Genomic DNA, 16,095 nt, shown 5'->3' on the forward strand with positions numbered 1-16,095 from the left:
GGGCCTGTAATTCAGACACTCTTCTTGCTGAAGTGATGGCTAGAAAGAAGGCTGTTTTCTAAGAAAGGAATTCCAACTATGCTGTTGCAGCTGGCTTAAAGGGAGGGAAAGTGAGATTTTCCAATACAAAGTTAAGGTCCCAGGCTGGAGAAGGGGCTCTCCTGGGGGATCTTAAAGTTTTGGCCCCTCTAAGGAATTGTTTTAGCAGGGGGTGAGAGAAGAGGGGTGGCTCGGTATTATAATGTGATGAAATGGCAGAGGCATGAATTTTAATTGACGAGAAGGATAGGCCCTTGTGGAGCATTTCTGTTAAGTACTGAAGAATATGAGGTAAGCTGGGCACCATTGTACTCATCCAGAGTCTGGCTCCAGGAAAAGTATCTTTTCCACTTTTCAGCATAGGATTTTCTAGTACTAGGCCTCCTTGCCTCCAGAATGACATCTACCACCTTCTTACTAAGGGATGCTATTGGAGAGCTCAAGGAATTAGCCAGGCTGCAAGGTTCAGGGTTTGAAGCTGAGGATGCAGAATCTGGCCCGACTGCTGGGACAGCAGGGAAGGGGTCTGAGGCAGGTGCCATAGTTCTAGCACTGTCATACTGCGCAAGAGGCAGTACCAGAGCTGGCATGACCAGTCTGGTACAATAAGTATTGTCTTTGGCTTGTACTGTTTGATCTTTAGCAGAACCTTCGAGAGGAGAGGCACAGGGAGAAAGGCATAAAGGGAGAGGCATTCCCAGGTAAAGCACGGGGCATCCACTTTCCAAGCTCGACTGCGGGGAGTCCTTGTGCAGAATTTGTCCCAATTGGTAGTTCTGTGGGGAGGCAAACCGGTCTACCTCTGAAGTCCCCCATTTGTTCAACAGGTTGAATATTTTTGGTTCCAGTTTCCATTTGTGGGGGTCCATGAGATTTCTGCTCAAGTCGTCTGCCAGTGAATTTAGCTTGCTTGGCAGGAATTGAGCTTGAAGGTGCACTTGGTAGCTCAAGGCTTTGTTCCACAGAGCCATGGCTAGTCTGCAGAGAGCGTACGAGTGGGTTCTCCCCTGCTTACATACCACATAACTGTGGTGTTGTCTGCATTTACCAATAGCTGTCCAGGAAGAAAGTGGTCTTTGAAGGCTGTCAGGGAATTCTGTACAGCTAACATTTCTTTTTGGTTGATATGCAGGTGCACCTCTCTCTGGTTCCATTTACCCTGAATGCACTGCCCTGCCAAGTGAGCCCTCCATGCATCTGTGATACATCTGTTAGGGTTTGGGCAGCAGGGGGTAGAGAGAAAGTGAGCCCCTTGTTGTGGTAAGCAGGCCTCTGCCACCAAAGCAACTCTGTCTTTATACCAGGAATGATAGGAGTCATTGATTACAGTTCCTGAGAATGTTGACAACATAGGCTTTTTACATACCACTGTAGTTTCCTCATATGCAGTCTTGCATTTGGAATTAGTAGAATGCAAGAGGTCATGAACCCCAGGACTTGCAGATAGCTAGGGCTTTGTGGCCAATAGTTTGAAGTAGATGGTCAAATAAACTTGTTTCCCTGGAGTGAGCAAAGCATCTGGGAAGTTGTGTTCAAGCTTGCTCCCAGGAATACAATCTGTTGGCAGGGTACTAGGTGAGATTTCTTTTAGTTTATGGTGTACCCCAGTGAGGTTAGAAGTTTTTACAAATGCCAGATGTTGTAATAGCAAATCCTGGCTTTCTGCCTGAATTAGACAATCATCCAAGTATGGGTATTATCTGCCTGCAAAATGCAATGGCTGGAGCTAGACACTTTGTGAATACCCTGGGCACAGTACATAAGCCAAAGGGAAGTGCAGAAAACTGATAGTGCATGGAGCCTGCCCTGAAGCGTAGGTATTTCCTGCAAGATTCCCTTATTGGAATGTGCAGGTAAGCTTCCTTTAAGTCTAAGGTTGCCAACCAGGCATGTTTGCCTAGCATAGGAAGAAGATGTTGAAGTGTTAGCATTTTGAATTTTGGGATTACCAGAAAAGTGTTTAGAACAGAGAGGTCCAGGATAGGATGCCAGAAGCCGACTTTTCTGGGTACCAGGATATGTCTTGAATAAAAACCTTGTCCTCCTTGTTCTGCTGGGACAGGTTGAATAGCCCCAGTACATAGAAGAGAAAGAACCTGCTGTTGGGCCTCCACCCACTGATTTTGGGGTAGGTCTGGCCAACCGTTTGGAGCTGGTAGGGTGTGGAAGTGGAATCTGTATCCTTGGGAAACTATATTAAACACCCATTTTTCCTGGGTAATGAGTTCCCAGTTTTTTGCATGCAGGGTGAAGGCAGTTGAGCAGGGCTTGGAAGGGTTAAGGTTAAGTCACTGTGCCATTATGTTGTAGGGGGGGTGACTTACTACTCCCTGCTTTGGCCTGTGCACAGCCTGAGACTGTAACCTAGGTGATCTGCTGTTCCCGAGTTTGAACTGAGAAGGCCTGGAAGAGACTGAACAGGACCCAGTTCTTTGAAGGCCAATGCCTACTAAATCTGGGAGGCTGTACTTATAGGAATTCTTTAACAGTTTGCACAGATTTAGCTTTTTCCTCCATACTTTTGAGGACTTCAAGACCGCCTGTTTGGCAACAAAGCAGATTTAAGGGAGCATCCAGTAATTTAGCTTTAACATGATCTGGCAAGTTTTGCTCCTTAAGCCAAGCATGCCTTCTAAGTACAGACCCAGTGACAGCAGCCCTGCAAGATGCTTCTAGAGTCAAAACCACATTGCAAAGTATGTTTACCAACTTGTTCTGCAGAATGCATTAAATCCTGTAATTCTTTGTGTTCGGTACAGTCAGGAATCAACATCATTTTCTGTTTAAGTAGTCCCATAATATGCTGCTGGTACTTTAACATATGAAATTGGCAATTTAAAGCCCTAATGGCCAAAGTAGCAGAAGTGTATACCTTCTTACCCCATCTGTCCAAGGCTCTAGAATCTCTATCAGAAGGGGTAGGATTTTTGGCAGAAGTATCCTTAATGCCGGAAATGGTCTCTGGATCCGCAGTAGGATTCTTGAAGAGGAAACTGAGAGAGTCAGGTACTCTGCAATACCGGTCAGGTTTCCTGGGAGCTGGAGGTAAAGTGTCTGGGGAAAGGCTAGATTCCAAGAAAGCATCATCTACAGTGTCCAGAACAGGAGGGATAGCTAAAGGCCTGTGTTGAGGAAGGAGTAAGAATTCCCTAAGCTTCTTTTTGGAGTCAGAGTAATCCTGGCTTTCACAGCAGAAATGCTCCTTAAGAATGTGCAAGGTTTCACCAAAAGAAAAATCTTCTGGAGGGGAAGCAGAGGGAATGGAATCCTCTGCATCAGAATCCTCATAGGTAGATAAGGGCAAATCCTGGTAATCAGAAGGAACAGAAAAATCAGATTCCTGATCAGAAGAATCAGAAGGAAAATCAGTTCTAGGTCTCTTAGAGGGGGGAGGCTGGCTTTCCCTAATTAAGGTAATAAGGTCTTCAGCCACTCTAAGCATTTTTTTTGGCATATGGGCCTGAGCATGTGGTTTGGACGTAGGTTTTCTAGGCGTGGTGCGAGTTTTAGACTTGGATGACGTCTAAGCATCCGTCGGTTAAAAGAAGCACAGGCTAGACAAGCTGCTACGTCGTGGTCTGGGCCTAAACAAGGTAAGCAGTAAGAGTGGAAATCTTTATGAGGTATTTGTTTCCCACAAGTTAAACAGTTATTCAACTTTTTCTGACATCGGCTGAGGCAAGAAAGAGTCCCCAACGGGGTACTTAGCTTTTTAGAAGTCTTCGGTAGTAGTAATCTCTGGTTCTGACCGACCGGCACTTGTGAACAGCTTCTGCTTCGGGCGCCACGCAGCAAGAAAGACAGAGGAAAATGGCGTCGGCTGATGCCTTTATACCCGAATAACTGCAGCAATGACGTCGGGTGAAGTGCGACACCAGCCGAGGCCAGACCCAGACTTTGGAATCCGGCCGACCGAAGGGCTGCCTGACGACAGGACAACCCATTTGTAAGGACTGCAGATGCATCCTTGAAGGACATCCAACGGCGAGGGACGTCGTGGTCTGGGCCTAAAATGGGGATGCAATATGAATGAAAATCTTTATGAGGTATTTGCTTTCCACAGGTAAGACAATTGTTAACTTTTGCTGACATCGGTTGGAGCAAGAAAAAGGATCCCCAACGGGGTACTCATCTTTTTTTGAAGACTTCAGGTCTGAAACTCAAACGAAAATTTCAGGAGTCAGCCGACCGGCGCTTGCGAACGGCTTCTGCTTCGGGCACCACACGGCAAGAAAGACTGATGTAATGGTATTGGCTGCAGTTTTTATACCCCTAACGACCTGACGTCATGGAAGAAGAGACCGCACCCGACACAGGAATCCAAAGACTCTGGTATTCAGGCCGGCTGAGGGCTACCTGCAGGCAGAAAACCCAAATGTGATGACTGAAACAGTGAAACACGAAGAACACCTGGTGGAAGCATTTTATACTCTGTCATATACAAATGTGAATATGTCAAGTAAAAAAATGAACATAAGTTAGCAATCAACACATATGCAAGTACTCAAGGGGAAAGAAAACAAACTCTTACCTACACTGCCTTTTCTCCAAGCTGTGATTACCCACGGTTAAGTCCTACAAAAAAAAAAAAAATGAAAGTGTTGAGTAAATAAGAACAAGTGGGATAGACAACTATAAACTCAAAGCACATCCAAGAGTCACAGCAAAATAATGGAGAAATGACACTAAACCACTCTGAGCACTTACCTACATAAGCCACAATCTCTGTGCTCACCAGCTTTCATAAACCACGCATGAAAGAACTATAGCTTTCAGACTGCTACAATAAAATATTCTGCACTAGCAATAAATTAATTCAGAACTGGCACCACAGAGCAGAGTATGGAGTCTTGATGGAACCCTGGCTGCCTGAGCCATACTTAGTGGCTCCAACAATGGGGTAAAGAAGGTGCACAGCCCAGTCGCCTCTCACAGAGGTAGAATGGGAGTAATGTGCGTAACCGGGGGCGGTGTACACTGGATGGTGCAATATCCCTTGTGGAGACTGCAGAAATGATCACAATCTCTTGGGGAAGCGAGTAGACACCCTTTGCTACAGCCCACAATGGGACAGGGGGGGGGGGAATAGGGATGCAAAAAAAGATCTCAAATTACCCATCTCTAAATATTGTGCTTTCCCTGTTGACTCTCATCATAGTGATAGGGAATGAATGGGCCACTAATGACCAAAGAGAATGGCAGCAAAAGAAAAACAAAATAAATTCACTCAAAACTGAATAATGTTATGCAAATCTGCATGTTATTTTACATGCTTTTCAAAAGAGTTGCTCTGAACTGAAGCCCCCCAAATTATACAAGTACTTTTAAAAAGTGTAACTTACATAACTTGTAAAGACCAGAAAAAAACAGAAAAACATTATCACTGACTCAAGCAATTTAAGAAGACACATTACTCCAAACAAATGTCTGCAGAGCAGAAAGTACAGCTATGAACACTTACCATAAATGTAGATGTTAGTGTGTATTCACTTTTGCAGTCATCACATTTCAGTTATCTGCTTGCAGTAGCCCTCAGTCGGCCTGATTAACAAAGTCTTGGGTCCTACATCGGTTGCGGTCTCCTCTTCCGTGACGTCAGGGGTATAAAACATGCAGCTGACGTCATTACATCAGTTTTTCTTGCCCCAGATATCAGGTGCCCCCCTAATGGGAAGCAATTAAATCTATAAATATACAAGGTTATACCTCCAACAAAAAAGCAAATACACCAAAAAGCTTTTAAGCACTGTAAAGGAGAGAAGAGGTATAGCCAAAAGAAGTCATGGGGCTGGAGGGAGGGTAACCAGGACTGCAACAGTGAATATACTCGAACATCTACATTTATGGCAAGTGTACACAAAGTACAGTTTTGTACCTACCATAAATGTAGATGTCCGATAGGAATGCATCTGCAGTCCTTACAAATGGGTTGTCCTGTTGTCAGGCAGCCCTTCGGTCTGCCGGATTCCAAAGTCTGGGTCTGGCTTCGGCTGGTGTCGCACTTCACCCGACGTCATAGCTGCAGTTCTTCGGGTATAAAGGCATCAGCCGACGCCATTTTCCTCAGTGTTTCTTGCCCCAGATGCCAGGTGCCCTCTTGGATGGCTAAATTTGGATAAATGCCAGTGTTTCCAAATAGTAGAGAGCAAACACATAAAATAAACATGTATGCACATATATACAAACAAATACACTATAATAGATCCCCCCCAAAGCTAGCTGAAAGATGGCTAATACCCTAGGAGTACCACAGAGGGGAAGGCGGGTGGGTAATCCTGACTGCAGATGCATTCCTATCGGACATCTACATTTATGGTAGGTACAAAACTGTACTATGTCCTTCAAGGATGCATCTGCAGTCCTTACAAATGGGTAGAATACCATAGCCAAACTAGGGGAGGAGGAAAAAAGAGAGATTATGGTGTAGTTAGGATCCCTTGCAAAACAGCAGTGGCAAAACCTGCTCGGGATCTAGAGTATAAAGGTAAATTATAATGTTTGGCAAATGTATGCACGGAGGTCCAAGTAGCAGCCTCTATAATGTCCTTGGTAGCCACCCCTCGTAAGAAAGCTGTAGTAGTGGCTGTAGCCCTTGTGGAGTGAGGCCTGATGTTCTCTGGAGTTTTCTTTCCATGGTAGGAGTAACAAAATCTAATGCAATTTCCTATCCACTTGGAGATTGTCGGTTTTGAAATTGCTTTTCCATCCCTTCCTGTTGCATATGCTACCAGAAGCTGGTCAGTTTTTCTATTGCACTTGGTCCTGTCCAGGTAGTAGCGTAATTGTCTATGCACATCCAAGGTATGCAGCAGTCTTTCTCCCCTGTTCTGTGGGTTGGGGAAGAATGTAGGTAGGTGGATAGACTGGTTTAAAGACACTCTGGATACCACCTTAGGCATAAATGTAGGATTTGTTCTCATGGACACTCTGTCTTGATGGAAGATCAGGAAGGGTTGCACTGCCATTAATGCCTGTAGTTCAGAAACCCTTCTCGCTGAAGTGATTGCCAGCAGGAAAGCAGTCTTCCAGGATAAGTATTGTAATTCTGCTGTTGCTGCTGGTTCGAAAGGAGGAAGTGTCAATTTTTCTAGCACAAAGTTCAAGTCCCATGCTGGCAATGGTGGTTTCCTAGGAGGTTTTACATTTTTAATTCCTCTCAGAAACTGTCTGAGCAGAGGATGTGAGAAGAGAGGAGGATCCAAGCTGTATTCTGCCGAAATAGCTGATGCATGTATCTTGATGGAGGAATAGGACAGGCCTGTATGGAAGAGCTCTGCCAAGTACTCCAGGATGTTGGCTATGTTTACCAGTGACACATCTTTTCCCTTTGCAGTACTCCAAAGATATCTTTTCCATTTTGCTGCATAATTCTTTCTTGTTGAAGGTCTGCGAGCCTCAAGGATAATGTCTTTAACCCTTTGGGATAAATTTGGGTTAGTTGCTCTTATGTAATGTTCCATGCAGTCAGTTGCAGAGTTTTCAGGTTTAGATGCAGGATGTTGTAGTTGTTCTGTGTTAACAGCAGTGGGATCAGAGGCAGTGTCCACATTTGTTCCCGAGACATGCTCCTCAGTAATGGGTACCAATGTTGTCTTGGCCAGTCTGGAGCTATCAGAATGATCCTTGGACGTTCCTCTTTGATCTTCAATAGCACCTTGTGCATCAAAGGAAGTGGTGGGAATGCATATGCTGTCAGGTTTTTCCAACTGAAAGATAGGGAGTCCACCTTCCAAGCAAGTGGGTGGTATGTCCTTGTGCAGAATTTCTTTAGCTGGTGATTGAGTGGGGATGCAAATAAGTCTATTTGTGGTAGTCCCCATTTTCTTGTGATGGCTTTGAAGATGTCCGGGTGCAGCATCCATTCGTGGGCATCCGTGGTAGTTCTGCTTAATATGTCTGCTAGAATGTTTTCTTTTCCCGGTACAAAAATTGCTTGTAACTGAATGTTGTAGCTCAGAGCCACATTCCATAGATCCAGTGCCATCCGGCATAGAGGGTATGAATGTGTGCCTCCCTGTTTGTTGATGTACCACGTAACTGTGGTGTTGTCCGTCCTTATCATCAACTGCCCTTCTTGGAGGAATGGTCTGAATGTCTGGATTGCCAATTTTACTGCCAGCATTTCTTTTAGATTTATGTGCAGGTGCAGCTGATCTTGAGTCCATAAGCCTTGTATGCACTTGTCCAGCATGTGGGCCCCCCAACCGAGGTCTGAGGCGTCCGTTGTGATGGTTTGGCTTGGTTGAATGCTGTAGAAGGGCAAACCTGTGTTTGATTGACAGGCCTGAGCCCACCATAGGAACTCTTGCTTCAGGCATGGTATTAGTGGAATTTTGGTTTCTAGACTGTGTTTGTGTTGAGACCATAAATTCTTCAGGTACCACTGTAGTTTTCTCATATGCAGTCTGGCATGAGGGACCAGAATTATGCAGGATGCCATGAAGCCCAGGGCTTGCAGTACTTTTCTTGCTGTTAGATGGTTCTGCTTTGTTAATGCCAAGAAGTAGAGAGGAAGTTGTTCTTGTTTTTCTACAGTCAGGAATGCCATCTGTTTTGATGTGTCCAGCTCTGCACCCAAAAAGGTTATTCTTTGGGATGGTATCAGCCTTGACTTTTTTATATTGACTGTGTATCCCAGGGCTTGCAGCAAGTAAATGACTCTTTGTAAGTCTTCTGTTAGCTTGCTTTTGTTGTCCGCTTGTATCAGGCAGTCGTCCAGGTAGGGATAAATTTGGATTCCCTGAAGTCTGCAATGAGCGATTACTGATGCCAGGCATTTCGCGAACACTCTGGGCGCAGTAGATAAGCCAAAGGGCAATGCTGAGAATTGATAATGCTCTGATCCTGCAAGAAATCTGAGGTATCTTCTGCAATTTGGTCGTATGGGGACGTGCAGGTATGCCTCCTTGAGATCTAGATTTACCAGCCAAGACTCCTTGCCCAGCATGGGAAGAAGCTGCTGTAGAGTCAGCATTTTGAATTTTGGAATAATGAGGAATGTGTTTAAAGCGGACAGGTCGAGAATAGGCCTCCATTTTTTCTCTTTTCTTGGTACCTGGAAGAGTCTGGAGTAAAATCCCTTTCCTTGTTCCATAGATGGTACCTTTTCCACCGCTCTCATTCGTACTAATTGAGCTATTTGTTTTAGAGCTTCTATCTTTTGATTTGGTGGTAGGTTTGGCATTCCTCTTTTCCCTGGTAGAGTATGGAAATGAAACCTGTAACCTTGGTCTATAGTTTGCAAAATCCACTTGTCCCTTGTGATGTAATGCCAGTTCTTTGAAAATAAGGCTAGCTTTCCGCCTAAGGGTGCTGCTAGCTGTTCCCTGGTAGGCGGTGCAAGAGCCAAGTCACTGTGATTGTCCTGTTGCAGTGGTGGTGGCTGCGTCTGTGCCTCGCTGGTTGTTGCCCTGCCACTGGCGTCCCCTGTAGGCACCCCTGGATTGATTTCTGCCTCTTGAACGCCTATTCCTGCCTCTCTGTGCTTTAGAGGAGTCCGGAAAGGACCAATTTTTGGAGGGCCAGTTCCTGCTAAACCTTGGAGGTTGGACCTGTAAGAAGTCTTTCACTGTTTGTACAGATTTTGCCTTCTCTTCCATTTTCTTCAGTACCTGCTGTGCAGGAGAACCAAATAAATTGACCTTGTCCATGGGAGCATCTAATATTTTTGATTTGACATGGTCCGGCAAGGCCTGTTCTTTCAACCATGCATGCCTTCCGATAACTGTGCCAGTCATGGTTGATCTAAAGGAAGCCTCCAGTGCATCATAGCCGCATTTTAAAGAATGGTTACTAACTTGCTGAATGTTATGCACCATTTCCTGAACATATTTCTTATCTAAAGGTTCATCAGAGGACAGTTTCTTAGTTAACTGATCAAGCATAAACTCCTGATATTGGATCATATGAAACTGACAGTTCAAGGCCCTAGCTGACAGAGTAGCAGAGGTGTATACTTTTTTACCCCATCTCTCTAAGGACCTGGATTCCCTTTCAGAAGGGAGGGGGTTTTTAGCAGAGGTAGATGCTACTGCCTTAGGCCCCTGGGAGATAGTCTCGGGATCTGCAAAAGGAGCCTTGTATAAATGGTGATGTGTGTCCGGGACCCTGTAGAACCTATCAGGCTTAGCAGGGGCTGGAGGTAAAGAATCAGGAGCAGTACAAGCATCATTAAATGCATCATCTACAACAGAAAGAACTGGAGGTATAGCTAAAGGCCTATGTTGTGGTAAATGCAAAAAGGTCTTAAGCCTTTTCCTGGAGTCTGAGAAATCTTGGCCCTGCCACTGAAATTGTTCCCTCATGGCATGTAAGGTTTCCCCAAAGGAAAATTCCTCAGGTGGAGAGGCAGAAGGAATCGACTCTTCAGCATCAGAGTCTTCGTAAGGAGAATAAGGAGCCTCTGGAGGGTCTGTATTGTCTGAATCATCAGAGGAATCATCCATGGACACTGGCTCAGGGGGCTCTGCTCTAGGTCTCTTCTCTGGAGGTGGATGAGAGGCCCTGTCTGGATGAGGTTGGGATCCCCTTATTAAAGAAATGAGATCCTCTGCCAGAGAAAGCATTTGGGAACTGGAGCTGGGCCTGTGAGAGGGGGGCTTAACAGGCACAGTCTTAGTAGCTTTGGCTGCTTTAGCCCTGGCAAAAGCCTTAATGGACATGGCTGCAGGAGGCCTAGCAGCTCCACGTGCAGGGGTTGATATATCCAAGGGAATAGTGTCCGATAATTCCTGAGAAACCACAACAGCAGGTTGGATTTCAGAAGCCGATTCTACCAGGTTAGAAGAGGCCTCGGTAGAAGGCATGGTTTCGGCTGAAGAAAAAACCGCTTGCTCGGTTTCGGCCGAAACCGAGACACTCGGTTTGCTTAACCACGGTTTTGGCCGAAACCGCGGACCGCGAGTGTCGGTCCTTTTCTTTGCGTTTTTTGGTAATTTGTGTAGTCGGAGGATCCGACAGCATAATATACGCAAAATCAGAGCCGAAAAACTGCTCAGCAAACTCCGACCGACGTCTAAGCGTCCGTCGGTTAAAAGAAGCACAGGCTAGACAAGCTGCTACATCGTGGTCTGGGCCTAAACAAGGTAAGCAGTAAGAGTGGAAATCTTTATGAGGTATTTGTTTCCCACAAGTTAAACAGTTATTCACTTTTTCTGACATCGGCTGAGGCAAGAAAGAGTCCCCAACGGGGTACTTAGCTTTTTAGAAGTCTTCGAAGTAGTATTTGGTAGTAGTAATCTCTGGATCTGACCGACCGGCACTTGCGAACAGCTTCTGCTTCGGGCGCCACGCGGCAAGAAAGACTGAGGAAAATGGCATCGGCTGATGCCTTTATACCCGAAGAACTTCAGCTATGACGTCGGGTGAAGTGCGACACCAGCCGAAGCCAGACCCAGACTTTGGAATCCGGCCGACCGAAGGGCTGCCTGACGACAGGACAACCCATTTGTAAGGACTGCAGATGCATCCTTGAAGGACATCTGTACTATGTTCTCCATTTTTCACTGTTGCAGTCATCACATTTGGGTAGATTCCCAAAGCTAAGGATGGGAGGAGGAATTTAGATAGCATTAGGACCAGCTATAACGCCCTGCAAGACTGCAGTGGCAAAGCCAGGTCTGGATTTAGAGAAAATTGGCAAATGGTAATGCTTGGTGAAAGTATGTACAGAACTCCAGTTAGCAGCTTCTAGGATGTCCCTGGTAGGTACGCCTCTGAGAAAGGCTGTAGAGGTAGATGCAGCCCTGGTTGAGTGGGGTCTGATCCCCTGTGGGATAGGTTTTACATGGTGCTTATAGCAGAAATGAATGCAATGGCCTATCCATTTGGAGATGGTTTGCTTTGAAATAGCCTTCCCCCTCTGTTTTTGCAGCAAATGTCACCAGCAGTTGTTCAGACTTCCTTTGAGGTTTAGTCCTGTCCAAGTAGAATCTAAGTTGTCTGTGCACATCTAAGGAATGCAGTATCTGTTCTCCTTTGTTCTGTGGATTAGGAAAGAAGGTTAGCAAATGAATGGACTGATTAAGGGCCACACTGGATACCACCTTTGGCATGAAAGAGGGATTGGTCCTGAAGGACACCCTGTCTGCATGAAAAATGATGAAAGGCTCCACTGCCATAAGGGCCTGTAATTCAGATACCCTTCTTGCTGAAGTGATTGCTAAAAAGAAAGCCATTTTCCGAGAAAGTGATTTTAAATCTGCAGTAGCAGCTGGCTAGAAAGGAGGAAGGGTGAGTTTCTCCAAAACAAAGGTCCCAGGCTGGAGTTGGAGTTCTCCTGGGTGGTCTTAAAAATTTTTTTTTTTGGCTCCTCTGAGGAAATGCTTGAGCAGTGGATGAGAGAAGAGGGGAGGTTCTGTGTTATAATGAGCTGAAATGGCTGAGGCGTGAATTTTTATGGAGGAAAAAGACAGGCCCTTGTGAAGCAACTCAGTTAAGTATTGTAAAATATGAGGTAAATTGGGCACTGCTGTGCTCATCCCTTGAGAATGGTTCCAGGTACAGAATCTTTTACATTTTTCAGCATAAGATTTTCTAGTACTAGGCCTCCTTGCCTCTACAATGATAATCACTGGTTTACTGAGTGATGGTAAAGGAGAGATTAGGTAATTAGCCAGGCTGCTAGGTTCAGTGTTTGAGGCTGAGGGTGCAAAATCTGGTTCTTCTGCTGAGACGGCAGGTAGGGGTCTGAGGCAGGTGCCACGGGGCCAACAGTGACACACTGCACAGGTGTACCAGTACCAGTGCTGGCGTTGCCAGTCTGGGGCAATCAAAATTGTCCTTGGTTTGTCTTGTTTGATCTTTAGTAGTACTTTGGACAGCAGAGGCAAAGGAGGAAAGGCATAAACTGTTAGATTTTTTCAGCTGAAGGACAGAGCATCCACTTTCCAAGCTTGTCTGTGGGAAGTCCTTGTGCAAAATGTTTCCAATTGATAGTTCTGGGGGGAGGCAAACAGGTCTATACCTGGGCTTCCCCATTTGCTTGTCAACATGTTGAAAACAGTACAGTTGTGTGCACTTACCATAAATGTAGATGTTCGACTGTATTCACTGTTGGCAGTCATTACATTTGGGTAATCTGCTGGCAGGTTGCCCTCAGTCAGCCTGATAAGTCTTGGGTCCTGCGTCAGTTGCTGTCCCTTCTTCCATGACGTCAGGTCGTCAGGGGTATAAAAAGTACAGTTTTGTACCTACCATAAATGTAGATGTTCGAAGATCCACATTGCTGCAGTCCTTACATATGGGTAGTCCGCTGTCCTCGGTCGGCCCGAATACCAAAGTATTAGGCTGCCGGTCAAGGCGCTTAAAACTGACATCAGGACGTCAGGGTACAAAAGCGCATGACCGACGTCATTTCCTCAGTCTTTTCTTGCCCCAGATGTCAGAAGGTCCTAACAAGACAGGCCAAAGCCAAAAACCAGCAAAAACTAACCAACCACCCGTGCACTAACCATATTTACAATATGTACAACACAAACCACACCACCACCTTCAACAACAGAGGGGAAGGAGGGAGGGTAAATTGGACTGCAGCAATGTGGATCTTCGAACATCTACATTTATGGTAGGTACAAAACTGTACTATGTTCTTCATCTCACATTGCTGTAGTCCTTACATATGGGTAGAATCCCAAAGCAGAGGTAAGGGAGGATGGCAAAACTATAAAGCATTAGGAGTTGCCAAAATGCCCTGTAAAATTGCAGTGGCAAATCCAGCCCTAGATTTAGAGTAAAGTGGAAGGTGGTAATGCTTAGAGAAAGTATGCACTGAACTCCAAGTAGCTGCTTCCAAAAAATCTTTAGTAGCCACCCCCCTTAAAAAAGCTGTAGAAGTGGCAGTAGCCCTAGTGGAATGAGGCCTAATCCCAGCTGGAATCTCCTTACCATGATGGGAATAACAGAAAGCAATACAAAAGCCAATCCACTTAGAAATAGTTTGTTTTGAAACAGGTTTGCCCTGAGAACCCAAAGCAAAAGAAACAAACAACTGCTGAGACTGCCTGAACCCTTTAGTTCTGCTCAAATAATATCGAAACTGTCTGTGTATATCCAAAGTGTGCAAAATCCTTTCCCCTTTATTTTGGGGTTTGCATAAAAGTAGGCAAATGAATAGTTTGGTTTAAAGCCACACTAGAAACCACTTTAGGCATAAAAGAAGGGTTAGTACGCAAAGACACCCTATCCTTGTGGAAAATTAAGAAAGGCTCAACTGCCATAAGGGCCTGTAATTCAGAAACCTTTCTCGCAGAGGTAATGGCCAACAAAAAAGCAGTCTTCCATGATAAATATTTCAACTCTGCCGATGCTGCAGGCTCAAAAGGTTGTAGAGTGAGTTTCTCCAACACAAAATTGAGATCCCAAGCAGGAGTAGGAGCTCTACGTGGGGGTCTTATATTCTTTGCCCCTCTAAGGAATTGCTTAAACAAAGGCTGAGAAAATAATGGTGGGTCACAGTCATAGTGAGCAGAAATTGCTGCAGCATGAACCTTTATAGAGGAGAAGGACAAACCTTTGTCCAATAACTCAGTAAGGTATTGAAGCAACACTTAAATTAGGTTTAGAAACATCAAAGTCCTTTGCTGCACTCCAAAATAAAAATCTCCTCCATTTATCTGTAAACTTTCCTTGTACTAGGCCTTCTGGCCTCCAAAATAACATTCAAAACTTGTTGTGGAAGCTGAGACCTCCAGGGTTTAAAACAGAATATGCCAGGCTGTCAGATGTAGAGAATGAAGTTTGACATTGAGTAAATGACTGTTCTCCTGAGACAGCAGGTGAGGAATCGAAGGCAAAGGCCATGGAGGCTCCTGTACCAGACTTCTCAGTAATGGGTACCAGTGCTGTCGAGGCCAATCTGGAGCTATTAAAATCATGTTTGGCTTGTCCTGTCTGACCTTCAGCAGTACCTTTGGGAGGAGAGGCAGAGGTGGAAAGGCATACACGTGAAGATTGCTCCAATTGAATGAGAGAGCATCCACTTTCCAAGCTGTGGGATGAAACCTTTTGTGCAAAACTTTGGCAGCTGGTAATTTAGTGGAGAAGCGAACAGATCTATGTCTGGAGTTCCCCATAACACTGTCAATCTCTGAAATACATGAGGATCCAATTTCCACTCGTGGGGATCCATAATTTGTCTGCTCAACACATCTGCTAAGGAGTTCTGTGCTCCTGGCAGAAACCTTGCCTGAAGATTTAGCTGTAAACTGAGAGCAGTCTCCCACAAAATCATTGCTTGTCTGCATAGAGGATAAGAATCGTTCCCCTTGCTTGTTGATGTACCACATGACAGTTGTGTTGTCTGTTTGAATCAACACCTGCCCTGGAAGAAGTAAATCCTTGAAAGCTATCAATGCAAATTGGACTGCTAACATCTCCTTCAAGTTGATATGTAGATGTTGAAGTCTGGCAGGCCACGTGTCTTGTACCCATTTTCCATTTAGATGAGCTCCCCAAGCTTTGTCTGAGGCATCTGTCGTTAAAATCTGACTCGCCTCTGGCCGGGTCACAGAGAGTCCCTTGTTTAGGTGACATTCCTGAGCCAACCACAAAAATTCCTTTTGAATGCAAGGTATTATCTGAATGACAGTGTCCAAATCTTGGCAGTGCTGTGTCCATACATTCTTGAGATACCACTGTAGCTTCCTCATATGCAGTTTGGCATTGGGAAGTACCAGAATACAAGATGCCATGAACCCCAAGGCTTGAAGGACTGTCCTTGCAGTCAGCCTGGACTGACGAGACAATTGGTGGAAGTAAAGAGAAAGATTCTTTTGTTTGTCCGGGGTCAAAAGGCCATCTGGGATGCTGTATTCAGTCTCACACCCAGAAAGCACATGTCCTGAGAGGGTACTAGACTGGACTTTATTTCGTTCACAGAATACCCCAGGCATCTTAACACTGCCATCACATACTGTAAATGATGAAGAAGTTCGTCCTTTTCTTGGGCCAGAATCAGGCAATCGTCCAAATAAGGATAGATTTGTATTCCTCTTAGCCTGAAGAAAGCTACCACTGGAGCCAGAACCTTCGTGAACACTCTGGGCGCAGTAGATAAGC

At 45.2% G+C, this 16,095-nt stretch overlaps 1 protein-coding gene across 1 annotated transcript in view; it reads right to left on the reverse strand.

Annotated features, from left to right (window-relative positions):
• LOC122816881 (activity dependent neuroprotector homeobox) overlaps window positions 1-16,095 on the reverse strand; it is a gene marked incomplete in the record, with an annotated part of 782,566 nt that overhangs the window by 435,743 nt on the left and 330,728 nt on the right. Inside the window, 1 exon segment of the mRNA XM_044089956.1 lies at window positions 4,571-4,614.

This window comes from Protopterus annectens, chromosome 12.part0 (assembly GCF_019279795.1).
Source record: "Protopterus annectens isolate FY-2018-M chromosome 12.part0, PAN1.0, whole genome shotgun sequence".
Lineage (NCBI taxonomy): Eukaryota > Metazoa > Chordata > Ceratodontiformes > Protopteridae > Protopterus > Protopterus annectens.